Source organism: Lepeophtheirus salmonis, chromosome 7, assembly GCF_016086655.4.
Source record: "Lepeophtheirus salmonis chromosome 7, UVic_Lsal_1.4, whole genome shotgun sequence".
NCBI classification, from domain to species: domain Eukaryota; kingdom Metazoa; phylum Arthropoda; class Copepoda; order Siphonostomatoida; family Caligidae; genus Lepeophtheirus; species Lepeophtheirus salmonis.
Genome location: NC_052137.2, coordinates 12,648,172 through 12,660,777, shown reverse-complemented (window position 1 = coordinate 12,660,777; position 12,606 = coordinate 12,648,172). Strand labels below are relative to the sequence as shown.

The 12,606-nt window shown below is 29.9% G+C and overlaps 1 protein-coding gene across 1 annotated transcript in view; it reads right to left on the bottom strand.

The window, feature by feature from the left end:
• LOC121121363 (organic cation transporter protein) overlaps positions 1–11,026 on the bottom strand; it is a 50,106-nt gene extending 39,080 nt beyond the window's left edge. Inside the window, exon 1 of the mRNA XM_071889811.1 lies at positions 9,307–11,026. The gene's annotated coding sequence lies outside the window, so the exon portion shown is untranslated. The remainder of the gene's footprint in view (positions 1–9,306) is intronic.
• Positions 11,027–12,606: the final 1,580 nt, after the last annotated feature.

Below are 12,606 nucleotides of genomic sequence, written 5' to 3'. Positions count from 1 at the left end.
TTGGGAGCTGAAAATCAGTGGCCCGTACATATTGGGGTACTCCTTCTATATGTATGTTCATTATTTGTATCGAACATTAATCATAAGTCAACTGGTATACATACATTAAAACCATTAATAGTTAAGGAATACCTATTAGCATTGTACCTACCTCTTGCTGCCATTCTCTTACGCTCTGTTGGGAAGTCGTTCGAATACCGAAGTATCATTGTGATGGACTATATAAGGGGCTGCAAATGATAAGGGATTACACTAACATTTTTTAAGTTCCGAGAAGAAAGTGTTAAAGTTTTTGCATATTTAAACGCAAATATGTTTGAAATGTAAGGGATTTATAGATTCAAATTGTATTCTCGTACATTTTATAAAAATTTCGAAACCCACTCCAATAGTTTTTTAGCATCTACCATAAATGTGAAGCGTAATTTAAACAGCAATTATACAAATATAAAAAAGATTGTTTCTCCGAACTTCTACTATCATTTTTCTCGATAGATTCTATAACTAATATTTTAAATCATAATTTCACAGTTTTAGCCTCCTCTTGTACTAAAAAATATTATGTTTCTATCGGATCCAAAAATATCATATTATTGATGTAAAGCTGATTAAAGCCACTTGGTCCAATTGTGTCAATTTCATTTCATTCTTCAAAATTTCAAAGACTGAAAATTGATGAATATAATATTATATACTAATTACATATCAGTGCGATAATCACTGTTTTGTTTCTGGGGAGGGATGATTGTAGCGACTATGAATAACTCACTATTAATACGACCAATAAATACAATTACAGAAAAAGGATCAGGAGGACCAAAAATAACTTTTATGGATAAGAAAAGTGCTATTTTGGTTTCATAATGATTAAGCAAATTGAAATTTTTGTTTTACACAGGTTTGAAAATCTTATCGATTAAGCAATTTTCTCAATGTTGAATAAACCGAACTTGAATATTTAAATAATTTTTCATCAATAGGTTTTGAAGGGATAGTTATTTTATACAAAAAGATGAAAAATCGATTTAACAACATACCTAATTTTATAATTGGGGATGATTCGTTGATTAAGTAATTAGAGATTTTTCAAAGGTCTTAAAAATGGGTTGAGTTTTTTTTTGCGAAATAAATACTGTTTCAATTACTTGATTTGTACAAACTCTACCAATTTAAAATCATTGTCACTAACCCCAAATCTGATTGTGGTTTATCTTCCTAGCATCATTATCTACAGAGTTATTCGCGTTCTAAGAATTTTGAACATTTTAAACTATCAAAAGGAATTTAACAAATCGTTTTTTCTGTACTAAAAACTAAAGCAACTAAATGATTTTCATAAATCGCACCAATATTTAATTTTATACAATATTTTGAAAAAACCTTTTTTTGCAATTTTTATTTTTGACAGTAAGCACAGGCTCCTCACTAATCCAGGGCATGATAGCGACGGACTGCATTTCTAAAAAAACTTCGAGCGCAAACCTTTGGTAATAAAATTTGATTTTTTGCTTCATCTTTATTAAAACTACATTAAGACTCACTTTTGACATTTGTACTTAAATATATCCCAAAATTATGGTGGATGATGTATTTTTAGCATATTGTGCTATCTTGAAATTGACTGCTCAAAATCTAAGGGTCTTTTACTATAATCATATATAAGCTTTGTACCAAGTTACTTCAAACCCCGTTTCTAACTTTTGGCGTATTCTTAGTGATCAACAGACAATCGAACAAATAGAAGCAAAACATAACCTCTGTTCAACTTCGTTGGTGGAGGTAAAAAGGGAATTCTAATGTCGTACTCTGTATTTCCTCTTGTTAAAATCAATGAGTGGATTAATCAAGGTTAATATAAATATTAAATTAGACCCTAATGTAATCGGGATTACTACAATTTTCAATTTGATGTATCGTACCGACTGCTGGACAAGAAAGACAGATTTTGGCAAACACGCAACTACTCATACACTACACTCAATATTAAAAAGTGTGGTGAAGTCAAACATCAGTCGTACACGGGCTATGGTATAACCTTGTATTTCAATTAACCTAGTGAAAAATGAATTAGTTTTATTCCAAGGATAATACTAAGTAATTTATTAATCCTATATTTACTCTTCCAAAAATGCCCTTTTGAACAGACATATCAAGATATAACTAGAGTTTGGACTTTGACATTTGAAAAATGTAAATATATTATTGGAATATCAATTATCTGGGTGAAGGAGGAGCAAACTATGAGTGTGTAAAGTATTACCAATGTCTACAAACATCATCGTAATTCCGTCTAGAATATAAGAGTGATATCTGTGTAACTCATCACTTCAATATCTGTTTCTCTTGGGGGGGGGGGGGATGATAATATGGATGTCAACATGTTGATTAAATCCTCCTCTGTTGATGATCTTGAAATGCAGTTTGTTGAGTCTAAAGAGATAATTGCTGCTAGCAAGTGAGTTAAATATTCGAATGCTTGATGATTTATTCGGAATATTGGATAAGAGCTCACTTCACCGGGGCTTCCACAGGGATTATGTATTAGATATATATAAACATTTTTTTTTTTTTTGGGGGGCTTATTTTTGGAATTAATTTTTATAAGTTCAAAAATTATTTTTTTTTTTTTGGGAAAAAAAATTTAAAATATTAATTTTTTTGGAAAAAATTTAAAAATAAACCCATGTTAACAAAAATTATTTTTAAAATTATAATTTTGAGAATTTTTTGGGAAAAAATCCAGAGTTATTCACAAAAAAATTAAATTTTTTGCAAAAAAAAAAAGTCAAAAATTCAACAGCTGTTCACAAAAAAATTATTTTTTGTAAAAATTTCTAAAAAGTAAATTTTTGCAGAAAAAATTCCTAAATCCATAGCTATTTACAGAAAATTAATTTTTTTGGAAAAAAACTTGGAAAATTAAATTTAAAATATTAAATGTTCTTGTAAAAATCATCAAAAATTCCTTAATTTTTTTTTTTTTTTTTTGGGGGTAGATACTGCCCTCCATCCCACACCCTGCAGACGCCGCCCCTTCTTTACAATATACATACATACACTCAATTGAATACTTATTTATTTGTTTAGCAAATAAGTTGTGTATGTTTAAAATAATATGTATATTGGGATAATATACATACATGTATTTTTAATGAACCCTGTTTTTTCATATATGTAGCTATTATAAGTCGAATGGTCTGTTAAATAATTGTATTGCATAATTTGAAAGATTAAGTAAAAGCTATTTGTCAAATCTTGGACACATATTAATTATTTTTGATGATTTTTTTTACATAGTTAAACTGTCTCAGAATCACTTAATACATAAAATCCCGAAATATTCCAATTTTAACCTCAATGTCAGTCATTTTATTGACATGTTTTTAAATATTTGTACATAAATACGTATACCCTTACGGTCAAGATTCTATAACAAATTTATATTTTGTATACAAGTTGCGATTTTTGTATGATTTGTAACTTTTCTAAGGTGATTGTACAAGTTGCGATTTCCTTATAAGGAAGTCCAAACTTGGGAATCATTCAAACAAGTTTTCAATCACTTAACCCTTTGTTCATGGTGAAACTTTACAAATTTTATGTACGGATCTGAGATATGGAATCCTTCCAGAAACTATTTGATTAATTCCCTGGAAAAGGTACAAGATGGGTTTGAGTCAGTTTTTCCTTCTTTGTGAGATAACGACAGCTATCCATGCAAAAACAATGTACTTGGCCTAATCACTCTGTAGCATATAAGTGCCAAAAAAAGGGTGTTATTATTATCCACAGAGTTTTAAACAAAAAGATAACCCAATCTCCCTCGCCCTACAAAGACTACCTCTTCTACGAAACGAGACTTTCTGATCACAACACCTCCAAAAAACATATATAGACATTTTTAAGCATCCTTTTTATATTATAAATCGGCATGTTTCAAGGGATTTTGAGCTTCTTTTTTTTAGTGACATATTTATATATATGATATTCCACGTTTTGGGATTTTTTTTTTTGTTTGGTATATTGACACTTTTACACAAAAATTAAATAATAGTCATACCTTATATGTGTTTCTTTTACTATCGATCATAATTTATAAATAATAACTATAAGTCGACCATTATGGACTTTGACTATAGCCGCTGGTCATAATAAATAATTTGTCTTAAAAGGCTTTATCATCCGCCATTTTGACAATCAACTATTCATTGATGCTATTTCATTTTGAGATATTAAAATTACAAATATATTATGTATTTACGATTAATAGAAAATATGGACATTTGAACTTTATAATGTGGCATGGATTACTTATCAATTAGAAAGCATTGATCATGACAATCAATAGTTCACTAATAATGTATCGACTATCTATGGAATATTCCATTATTAAATGATCATCATTCCAAGGATACTAAATACATATATGATTAAAAATTATTCATATCATTTTTTGGTTACAACCAGTACAATCTGCTTATACAAGTTACAACTTGTGCACAGCATATATATATTATCTAATATAGCAATTAAAGAAATGATAGAATGGTAACGTCATCAATTAGTCTAGAGTTGAGTAGTTTATAATGAAAAAACTACCTTTAAAAATTAGAAAAGGAAAAACGGTTGTTGCGTATGTTCTTTCTTCTTTTTTTGTTCATTTTTTCATAGGTCGTCGTGGTATTAACACATTAAAATTCAAAGTTTAGCAACATAAAATATAAAAACAATAATATGTTTTTTATATGAAAAACATAATAAAATATGTAAATTAAATTCTAAAACAATCAATAAATACTAAAAACAGAATATTTTCATTTTCAGATATTGAGTTAATGAAAGGGTTATTACGAATCATATGAAAAATAGCACCTCAAAAAAATTTAGTATGTATATACATAATTAACAAGTGTTATTTTTGTAAGTATAGTATGGAGCTAATGACAATTGTTAAATATTTTTTAGATCAAATCGACTAGCTAATAGATTTATACTTATTTAACAAACACGAAGGTTCAAATGTCATCATTATGTAGTGTAAGTTGCTTTGATTTTATTTCTTGGACGGGATTATAGGACAGCAGTTTCTTCATAAGTGAGGGGGGTTATTTGCGTTTTTTAGGGGGTTCATATGATTAAATGCAAATAATGTATTTAGGTGGAAGGTAAAAAAAGTCAACAAAACCTTATTCAACGACATTGGAAGATTAATGTTTTTTAGTTTAATTGGGTTAATGTAAACATAATTACAATATTTCCCTGCATTAATTCTACTTCTAATGAAGAAGCTTCTTTTCCTTTATAGCAGTAATTCATCCCCCCCTCCCCCCAACAACCATATAACAGGCTTTGTTGAGACTTTTATGGATTTCTTTTTTTGTTTTTTAGCGATGCCAAATAAGTTTGTTTTTTTTCATCTTAGAGTTAAAAATTTTCCAAGAGACTAAGTTTGAACAAATAACCCTTTTCCGTATAAAAATGAATTTATGTTTGCAATAACTATAAAATTCCAAAAAAGTGGGGCAAATATACCCTTGTCCCTATAGTTCCAGTACCACTGGGGTTACATAATACTAATGCACAATGATGTCAATAATTTATCATGAAGAAAAACCCTTAATATTAGTTACAAACGTATATCTTTAAAAAAAAAATGAAAAACATTGAGATTGATGTACAATATAAAATTAATATAATTCATTAAATCCAAAAACCATAAATCATATGCAGAAACAACGTCTAAGGATTAATATAATTAATTAAATATTTAAATGAGATATATGTTAAAAATAGGAAGATTTATATTCATTTAGGTGTATATATAATGTGTCTTTTTTTCTGACTAATCAATATAAATATGATTAAACTCTGCATAATATTTCTAAAATGCTATTTTCTTTATTTTTTTAATGTATACACAATATAAGTTTCCTTTATCAGAAAATCAGTACGCTAAGGGAAGTGAAGTGTAGTGACAGGACCCAAAGGATATAATATCGGAGTAGGAGAGGGACCCCGACTTTTTCGAGATATTGGGACAATTACCACTTTGGAGGATCATGAAAGTAGATGGAAGGTCTCATTATATCAACAAGAGTTTGAATTTGTCTCTTATGATGTATTCGGGGGAGGAGAGAGAGAGACTCGTATTCGATCTGTGGAATGAAAAATGAGGCCGGAGGAGATCACATCTCATTATGTAAGACACTACAACTTTTTCTAAATCTTGACCTCATCCTTCACTCCATGGATCGACTACAACTTTCTTTACTCTCCCCTCGATTCGGAATCGATCCTTGGACGGATGGCTGGAGGAGATCATATCTTATTATGTAAGGTACTACGACTTTTTCTTGAATCTTGGCTTCATCCTTCTGTCCACGAATCACCTCCGTCTCTCTCTACCCTCCCCTAATCCTCCATCGGAGATAAGCTTTACTTAGTGAAGTTATTTCCGTATCGGTAAAAGGTTGCAATAATTGAATTTCAACTTGACGCTGTCGCGGTCCATATGGAAATAGAAAGTATGACGTGCGGGCAAACTTATACAGTGTACCCAATATATTCATGCTGTCATATGAAAGTACATTTACCTAACATGGTAGATGTGGGCACTCTACCACAACAAATCCCTACATATGAAGTCTAAAATACAATTCTGAATAATCAAATAAAAGGTAAATACATGCAATTCATTCTTAATTCGCTTTACCAATAAATGCACTCGTAAACCCACTACCCACTTTTCATAAATGCTAAATCAATAATTACGACTTGCTATATAGATATTTATTGTGTACCAGTTGCAATTTCTGTACAAGTTACAATCCTCATTACTCTAAATTTAATTACAACATCCATCATTTTAATTACCAACTATTAATTCTTGTTATCATTTCATTTTGATCGATTAAAATTAAATTGTTATTATGGATTTATGAGTAATAGAACTGTGGGCATTTTGAATTTATGATGAGTCACAGTTTACGTATAAATGATTAATTTTGAATAATAACTCAAAATTACATAATTATCCATTCAACCATTCATGGAATACTCAATTATTGCATTCTCATCATAACAAGTACTTTAACTACCATGGGCACCCATGTCATATATTTTAATGGAATTATAAATAATTTTATATTTATCTCTTGTGCTCCTCCATATAGTATTAGAACTCATTGTTAAGTTCAAAATTTCAGGGCTTTATGTGATCCACAGCAAGAGTTATAAACATTTGAAGTTCGTATTTTCTGCTTAATATTCACCTCAAAGCCAGCTCCGATTGTCAAAGGACTTGACTACGTCTTTATTCAATACAATTCAATAAATTATTTATATGAATATATATTTGGTAGTTTTTAACAAATTGCCAGGAAATGATTTATTGAGTAGAACCGTAAATCCTCGATCCCTTTCTTGAAAAGCTAATACTAACAGACTCCCAGGCTGTAATAATTTTTTTATGTACTATTTGAAAGACAGATGCTAATGTAATATATTTGAAAAAATTTGGAGTGTTTAATTGAGTTTAAAGAAATTTTAAAGCACATTTAAATATGTCAATGGCAATAGGGCTTTTAATAGTAGTGTCTTTTGATCTATGTAGACAAATAGGGTTTTATGTCTTAAGCATTTTGGTCATGTTAATAAAAAGAAAACGAAGATCAACATTGTAACCCTGGCAATTTGAAGTACGTTTTAAAGGAAAGATGTCATGGAATTTATTAGATTAGCTACACGATAAGAATGAAATATACCTATACAAGCCCCACTCCGTATATAGTAAGGGCATATAAGGTGAAATTAATCTGTTTTCAATCATCAATTTAACTTCTGAGTACAACAGGGACTTATCCTTATAAATATTGTTGTGTCGTTCATTATCAAGGACTGAAAACTGCAGTACAGTTAAGGCATATATAGAAATCCTAAAGCTGATAAAGTTCAGTCCTTCATGACATAACTACACTGATTTATTTCTTTTTTAAATCAGTTTTAGTACTGATAGTCATAAGGACCGGTCCTAAGACAGGACTAGACCGAATAAAAAAGACGAACAAAAACTGCATATCACTCCCAAACTGCACCATCATTGTTCTCTACGTTATTAATGAACATACACTTTATACTTGGATGTTCTCTCCTCAAGAATGAAAGAATAACGCTGGGAAGCACTCATTTTGTACAAATGAATTCAAGCAAAAAAAGAAATTAATCTTTTAGTGCAGAATCTAAAACGGATTTCAGTTTTTTTTCTCACTCACCTCCATTCTGAAATATCTAGAAATAAAGTAATTCGAAACCATTATCATTCAGTGTCATTTTTTACCCTTAAAACAATCCCCGAATTAAAAGTGTGATTAATAATAATTACGTAAAACTGTTTTAAAGGAATTAAAAAGTGTTGTTATTGAATCTGTATCTTGTTTTGAACTCGATATATTCCAATTTTAATACTGAAAAATGACACTCTTCTTCAGACCCTTATAACTTATTCATAATACATAGTGATGAGGAATATCATAGCTTATATTATAGAAAAATATTCAATATATAATTTAAAAAAAAGATCTTTTTAAAAAAATATGTTTCTCTCAGGATTTTTGTTCCATTTTGTATTTCTTAAGTGATCCCATTTTTAAATTCTCTACTTATCGTGAATGGATGCTATTATAGCCAAGATATTCCTATGTATTATGAATAAGTTACAAGGATTTAAAGAAAGAGTGTCACCTTTCATCATTTTTCAGCCTAAAAATGGAAATATATCTCGAGTTTAGAACAAGATACAGAATCAATCAAAACCCTTTTAAATCATTATAGACACTTTTACATAAGTTTTATTTATCCACCTATTAATTTAGCGATTGTTTTAAGGGGAAAATGTCTCTGAACGATACTAATCCCAAATTGCTATAATACCAGATATTTCCGAATTTAGATGACTGTGACAAAAACTGAGATCAATTTTGGATTATGCGCTCATGGATAAATTTGATTTGTACAAAATTTCCGGCCCTAATAGTTTCCCTGTGTAATGAACAGAGCTTTAGAAAATACAAAACAGGTTGACCGTAATCCCGCACACTAAAAGATTTTTTAGGATTTACATCCTTATACATAAACATAATGATTGATTCAAGAAGGACTAGACAGTCCGTAGACAGTATTAATTAAAGATAATATGTGTTTTTGTATTACATAATATAACATACATAATATTTAAATGATCAACAAGTGCTTTCATTTCTTATATGAGTGTACACACACATGATACAAATATGGAATGGAATGTCTTACCCTGTATAGAAAAGATAACGATGGGTGAATGTTAGAAGGATCCGAGAGAGGACGAGGGAAGAAGGCATTCTGGATGGCGTTCATGTGTCCTTTTTATTTAGTATGAGTAGGTGAGTAAGAACAGGTACCAGAGGAAGAAAAGTGTTTGTTTTTGTGTTTTGAAGGATAGAAGAAGTAAAAATAATATTATTCATATAATTTGTAGCAACTAAATAAATGAATGAATTATGTATCATTTATGGATTTCCGCTCTTCTTCTCTTGAAGGACTCATTTTGGAAGAAAATGTTGACAAACTATTTTTCTCTTTCTTTCTTTCTATTTCCTAAATCAGTTAACAATGAATATTGTAGACGAGGGTGATGTTGCTTCACCACGGATAGAAGTGATAGAGTCGACTTTAAATTATATTATTGTACACTTTTTTTCTTTCTTTCTATACTTTTTATTATTGTTATTACTTCTCTTCGCAAATAGATATTATTATTATTTTGTTACAACAACGTGTGTGTGTGTGTGTGTGTCTCAGTACTAAGACAGTGTCGGAGAAGCGCAACTCACTCCTTCTCCGTCCTTTTTTTGAGAAATAAAGTTATATACAACATTAATAGAGGAAGAAGAAGAAAAAGAAGGCTCAGTGGCGGAATTTTGAATTAACACTCCTCCACCAAATCAAAGTGATTACTATTATAATTATAATATTACTTATAAAGCTGTTTAAAATATGACCTGGGGTATGTTAAAATAAAAGAAACCGCATAACAACATAGTAACCCGGACAATTTGTAGAATGTTAGGCGGAAGAGTAGTTTAGCTGCCATGATGACTTTTTATTAGATCAGTAGAAAGGAATAAAAAGGTACCAATCATCACTTTTTTAACCGCACCAGGCAGATATGAAGTCAAGATAATACACATAAAAGCACTCCCTGAATAAAATGTGAAAAATGTATAGCAATAGTATAATATAGTCAGCTGTTTTTGTTTATAAGTTCATTAACAATTAATGCTATAATAATTATTTATTAATTATGAATAATATTAATAAATATTAGCCAATAGGTGTACGGGGCATATTTTGATATTTATCCGTTGTTGAGGACCCAGGGATTTCTCAAGAAGCTTCCGAAGCCGTCATGCTTCCTTGTTTCGCAAAATTTATGGAATAGATGTAGCCTTACAGTCGTCAATTGTTGGAGTGATAAAGATGACAAATGTTACTTATCGTTCTTAACTCATGATAACTACTCACATATGTTATGTATATTTCATTCCAGTGATACCAAGATGGATTCCTTAACCATGAATGGTTCATTCGGATTTGAGGGTGTCTATTAATTTTAATGAACTAGACTCTAATGACAATTTCTTAGAAAATCCGGAAGCATATTTGCACTCAGAATTGTAAGATTTGAATATAGCTTTGGTTAATCTTACTTTCACTATGAAGAAGAACCTTCAGACAATAACAATGATCCAGAATTTTTAAATATTTTCAATGATATCCATTATCCTTCATGAATGACTCTAGAAGGATGTGGACTTCTCTGGGGTGAAAATTGCAAAAAAAAAAAAAAAATTCGCACGGATTTTTTTTTGAAAATATATATATATATATGAACTGGGTAGGTCAGCCAATGAATCGTATATATCTCCCGGGCCACTTCTTTATTACTAGTACATCCCTCCCAGAAGCTCCTTCACTCTTAACAATAACAATTGCACTGGATTCCACAACTATCTAAATATAATACGTCAATGATAATAATGTATTGATAATTTTACCTTTTTTTGAATATATATTTACAATGTTATAAAATATCCTAATCAATAATTGATGAGAATGATAATAATTTTTACAAATATTGAATATTTTTTTTATTGTTCGAAGATTTTTTAGAGATACATTTTTTACTTTTTTTATAGATTTTTCTTTCAATTTTCCGAGAGATCCGAGTGCTCCGATGACGTAGTATTTAGATTTGTTTGAAGATGTTGTTGTTGCCTTTACTTAGTAGCTAAATAGAATTTAATCATTCCTCCATAAAAAAAATGTCTTGACTTTTGTCAGAATTAATATTACTAACTTTCCTTAAACTCCTCGAAATGTCTTATCATGCAAAAACTTCAAGTTATTTTTATTAACTTTTAAAATAAAACATACATGTTGACAATCAATCATTGCGCAGTTAATTTTTCTTTGAACTCTCTATTTAGTTATTCATTCATCTGTAGTACAACCAAGGAGTAATTCATGGATGGAGTATATTCATATTCTCTTGAAAGATCCGGAGCCAAAACGGTTTGAATCTTCCTTAAGTTTTAGTGAGATTGTCATTAGTCACTAAAGAGACAATTCCTAGAATTAACTTCTTTGACATTGCCATGCACAATATGAATAAGAATTAGAGCCAGTCGAAATTAATCCAAGTATTGTTTCCGAAGAAACAGACACAAAGAAATGAATAGGTGGATTCATCTTAGCGGACAAACGTTTCCCCTGAATACATAAGATATAGTCCCAAATAAAAAGTCATTTGTTCAAATAATCAATTATATCACTAACCATAGCTATAAGACATAATCAGATCAAATCAAAGAGTGATCTTTTCTACGTAGAAGTACTAAAAATGATTGTTATTGTTTATAAGATTGATGTATATTTCGTCACAGAATTGGGCATGCTTATTAATGAAATGTTCATGAGAATAGCAACTCTGATATACCTTGTCTCTATTTATCTTGGCAATAAACACATATCCACTTCGTAGAATACTAGAGTCATCCGGAAATGAATGTAAGAATAGAGAGTGCTCTTTTTCAGCAAAAGATGGCTTCGTATATTTTGAACACGTTATCGTGAAAGTTTTTCTCTAGAGACAATAACTGAATTATTTTTAATTTTGCCATTCAAGTGCTGTGCCAAGGGTGCAAACAAAGATACAATAGCAATCCAAGGGACCACGAAGTGAGTTTTCATTGATTTCCAATGAAGGATTCTAAAATTATGGCCAAATGGTTGAAAGCCATGCCAAGGGATACAAAAAGTAAGACATCCACAAATAATGCAAGATTATGTAGTCTGCCTTTCTCAGCAACAGACTTCATCACTACATCAACTGAATATTCCCATAATAAAGGAAAAGTACTCAAAAACAGGTAGGAACCAATAATTATTTTGTGGCTTTATACATTTATCTGAGATCCTTAAAATCCTCTACTCATTTATTTCTTAGATTCAAAGCTTAAATAATAGAAACGCAGCATAAAATACCAATGTTTCTATAAATTTTATTTTTTA